At 33.9% G+C, this 5,011-nt stretch overlaps 1 pseudogene; it reads left to right on the forward strand.

The window, feature by feature from the left end:
• Window positions 1-5,011, forward strand: part of LOC105501852 — a 31,536-nt pseudogene that overhangs the window by 3,721 nt on the left and 22,804 nt on the right.

Here is a 5,011-nt window from a genome sequence, read left to right on the forward strand (position 1 = left end):
TTTTTTTTTTTGAGATGAAGTCTCACTCTGTCACCCAGGCTGGAGTGGTGTGGCGCGATCTTGGCTCACTGCAACCTCCACCTCCCAGGTTCAAGCAGGAGGACATTGTACAGTGCCTCCTGGGAAGGAGGACATTGAGTAATTTAATGGGCAGCATGGGGATGGGAGAATGTTTTGAGGGTTACCATGGTCTGACTTGACAGTTAAGTCAGACGTGTTTGTGTTCCCATCAGCACTGCCACTCCCTGAGTTTGTCACTTTGGAAAGACTTTTTCAGTTATTTCCACTTCAATTTTTCAATAACTGTGAATTATGTTTCGTCAGTAGAGCTGAAAATATTTTTATAAAGTCAAAGACCATGAAGGGTGAATTTCAGAAAAATCTAGTCATATGTTTTATTTGTTAAAAATGCTTCTTTACCTTTATCTTCATCAGAGTGATTTTAGTAAGTAAGTTTCTTTCTGTTCTTTTTGGGTGGTGATTTCAAATAGAATTCCAGGGCATTGCTTTGGGAATGCTACAAGGGAAAAGAAATAGGAAAAATTTCTTTTTCATTATGGCTATAGAAAGTGAATACATTTCCACAAGAAAATATGAAAGATTAATTGATGAAGTGCATATATTTGTCAAAACATCAGCTCCCGTTTTTTGCAGGGTCTAAAATTTGTAACAGTGGTTATCTGTGTTCTGTATTCTGTTGTCTAAATGTCCAAGTTTAATGTTAAATTTTATGAGATAGAACTTGGCACCTTCTGGAAATGTTCACATATGGCTTATTAAACTATTTATCATGAAAGTATGTAAGTGACATGTTTACTGTCTGAAAGAGATAGAGACTTCAGCTTTTCCTGTTGAAATATAAAATTTAAGTGCCTTACTATTTCCTTACAATATTCTACAAACATGGTGTTTGAGTGATTTTGCTGTTTTCTTTAAACACTGGGCATTAGTTTTAAACTAACGTTAGGCAGAAAAGGGCTTTCTTTCATAAGGAGGAGCAAACTACTAGAAGGTCAGAAAAAAATGTGGGACAAGGAGGAAGGGATAAAACATGGTGAAATCAGGTCCTAGATCAGAGAATGTTTTACCTAAAAGTCAGCCTGTTCTTAAGAGGGACATAAGGAGGGGTTTTAAGGTTGGGTCAAAGTTTGGGGTCTGGGGAAGGAAAGAAACTTAAGAAAAGTTTGGTTCACAAGTATTTTGTTCTGTCCACTAGAGACAAACTTATTTGTTTATGAGACAAAAATAAAATAAAATAAAATAAATGGGAATTTAGAGAGTCTCTGGCTTTGGGATATCAAAAACAGGAAGGGTGTTTCTTAGCAGTAAGATGCTCTTGAAAAACACAAATGATGGGGGATTTCTTTAATCACAGCTGTTATCTACCCACCCCATCTTCTCTCACCACTTTTCCTTGCCTTGTACTTTTTTTTCATTTGGCTCTTCTTGATTTGTACCTTTTATAATAAACTGGTAAATGCAAGTATAGTATTTTGCTGAGTTCTGTGAATAGTTGTATCAAGTTATTGAACTTGAGAAGGAGGTTATGGGAGCCCCCAATTTATATGGGAACTCTCCCTTCCTCTGTCCCTCTAACAGGCCCCAGTGTATGTGGTTCCCCTTCCTGTGTCCATGTGTTCTTATTGTTCACCTCCCAATTATAAGTGAGAACATGCAGTGTTTGGTTTTGTGTTCCTGCATATTAGTTTGCTGAAGATAATGCAAAGAACATGATCTTGTTCCTTTTTATGGCTGCATCGTATTTCATAGTGTATAAAGCAATTGCAACTGAAGCAAAAATTGACAAATGAGATCTAAATAAACTAAAGAGCTTCTGCACAGCAACAGAAACTATCATCAGGATGAACAAACAACCTAGAGAATGGGAGAAAATTTTTGCAATCTCTCCATCTGATAAAGGTCTGATATCCAGAATCTACCAGGAACTTAAACAAATTTATAGGAAACAAACAACCTCATTAAAAAGTGGGCAAAGAACATGGAGAGACACTTTTCAGAAGAAGACATTTATGTGGCCAACACACGTGAAAAAATAGTTCAACATCAGTGATTATTAGTGAAATGCAAATCAAAACTGCAATGAGATAACATCTCATGCCAGTCAAAATGGCGTTATTAAGAAGTCAAGAAACAGCAGGTGTTGGTGAGGCTGTGGAGAAATAGGAATGCTTTTACACTGTTGATGGGAATGTAAATAAATTCAACCATTGTGGAAGAGAGTGTAGCTATTCCTCAAAGACCTAGAACGAGAAATAACATTTGACCCAGTGATCCCATTACTGGGTATATACCCAAAGGAATATAAATGATTCTATTATAAAGATACATGCATGTGTATGTTCATTTAGGACTATTCACAATAGCAAAGACATGGAATCAACCCAAATGCCTATCAGTGATTGACTGAACAAAGAAAATGCGGTACCATTTCATTTTTTATTTGATTGCTCTAGCTTGACTTCTTAGTACTATGTTGAACAGAAGTGGTGAGATTTGATATGCTTGTCTTCTTTCTGATACTAGAGGAATAATTTGTTGCATTTCTCTCTTGAGTATAATGGCATCTGAGGCCTTAATATATGGCCTTTATTGTGTTATAATGCGTGCTTTTATATGTACGTTGTTGGGAGTTTTTATCATAGAAGTGTGTTAAGTTTTGTCAAATGCTTTTAATAATTTTTTTGAGATAATTATATAATTTTCATTAGTCATTTTGTTATTGTAGTATATTATTTTTAATGATTTGTGTATGTTGAAACATTCTTGCATCCTGGGGATGAGTCCCACTTGATCATAGTGTATTTTAATATGTTTTATTAAATATGTTTTAATAAATGTTGAATTTTTAATATGTTGTTGAATTCAGTGTCTAGTATTTTGTTGAGAACTTTTTCTGTATCTTCAAAGGGATATTTGCTTATAATTTTCTTTTCTTGTAGTGTCCTTAACTGGCTTCAGTATGAGGGTACTAATAGCCACCTCAAGTGAGTTTGTAAGTGTTTTTTCTCTTCCATTTTTGGAAGAGTTTGAGAAGGACTGACATTAGTTCTCCCTTAAATGTGTGATGCAGTTCACCCATGCAGTCATTTGGTCATGGGATTTTTAAAAATTGGAGATAGTTGGTTACTGCTTCAATCTCCTTCCTCATTATTGATCTATTCAATATTTCTATTTCTTTATAATTTAATCTTGATGGGTTTGTTTCTAATAATTATTTCTTGAGTTATCAAATTTGTTGTCATATAATTGCTCATAGTAGTCTCTTACTATCTTTTGCATTTCTGTGGGATCTGTTGAAATAACTTAATTTTTTATTTATAACTTTTTAAAAGTCCTCTCTCTTTTTGTTCCCTGGATTAATATAGCCAAAAAGTTTGTCAATTTTGTTTTTTTAAAAAAACTCAGCTCAATTAAAAAAAAAATTTTCTATTATCTTTCTAGTCTCTGTTTACTTTCTTTTTTCTCTAATTCTTAATATTTTCATAATTAAGCTAACATTGGAATTATTTTGGTCTTCTTGTTCAAGGTTTTTGGGAGTTAAAGTTAGGTTGTTTATTTAAATATTTTTTTATTAGTGTAGGAGTTTATTATTATAAACTTCTGTCTTAGAACTGCTTTTGTTGTATCCCAGAAGTTTTGGATCCTTGTGTGCTCAATTTTATTTGTGTTGGGATTCTTTCCTATTTCCCTTTTGATTTCTTCTTTGATCCCCATTGGTTGTTTATGAGCATGTTGTTTAATATCCACATATTTGTGAGTATTCCAATTTTCTTCTTGATATTGGTTTCTAGTTTTATACCATTAAAGTCAGAATAAAAGCTTGACATAATTTTAACCTTCTTAAATTTGAAAAGCTTGTTTTTAATTTTTTGTTTAATATATAATCTCTCCTGGAGAATATTTTATGTATTTTTGAGATAAATGTGTATTCTTATACTGTTAAGTGAAATGTTATGTTTATATCTATTTACTGTATAGTGTTACACAAGCACACTTTTTTTTTAAGATTTGTTTGAATAATCTGTCTGTTGTTTCAAGTAGGATATTAAAGTTTTCTATTATTGTATTCCTATCTACTTCTCCCTACAGTTCTGTCAATATTTGCTTTGTATATTTAGAAGCTCTAATGTTGGGAGCATATAAAAATGTTTTTTTTTTTTAGACAGAGTCTTGCTGTGTCACCTGGAATGTAGTGCAGTGGTGTGATCTTGGCTCACTGCAATCTCTGTCTCCTGAGTTCCAGCAATTCTCCTGCTTCCGCCTCCCGAGTAGCTGGGACTACTGGTGTGCGCTGCCATGCCTGACTATTTCTTTTTTTTTAGTAGAGACAGGGTTTTGCATGTTGGCCAGGCTGGTCTCAAACTCCTGACCTTGGCCTCCCAAAGTGCAGGAATTACAGGCATGAGCCACTACACCTGACCAAGCATATGTATGTTTAATTGCAATATCCTCTTGACAAATTAGCCTCTTTATTATTATATGGAGAACTCATTTGACTGTTGTGATAAATGTTGCCAGGAGGTCTATTTTGTCTAATTTCAGCATAACTACCAATGCACTTCTTTCGTTATTACTTGCACAGAATATTGTTTTCCATCTTTTCACTTATAGATGGTTGTCCTTATAGCAAATTCTAGTCTCTTGTAAGCAGCATATCATTTTGTCTTTTAAAACTTTATTCATTCTGTTTTAGTCTATTTTGTGCTGCTATACCAGAATATCACAGACTAGGTAATTTATAAAGAGTAAAAGTTTATTTGTCTCATGATTCTGGAGGCCGGGAAGGCAAAGAGCATGACACTGGCATCTATTAAAAGCCATATTGCTGCATGATAACATAGCCAAAGGTATGAGGGAGAGAGAACTTCCTTTTATAACAGACCCACTCTTATTATAATTAATCAGTTCCCATGATAAGGACATTAATCCATTCATGAGGGTAGAGTGCTTATGACCTAATCAATTCCTTTTTTTTTTTTTTTTTGAGACG

Source organism: Colobus angolensis, unplaced genomic scaffold (genome assembly GCF_000951035.1).
Source record: "Colobus angolensis palliatus isolate OR3802 unplaced genomic scaffold, Cang.pa_1.0 Scaffold754, whole genome shotgun sequence".
NCBI classification, from domain to species: Eukaryota; Metazoa; Chordata; class Mammalia; order Primates; family Cercopithecidae; genus Colobus; species Colobus angolensis.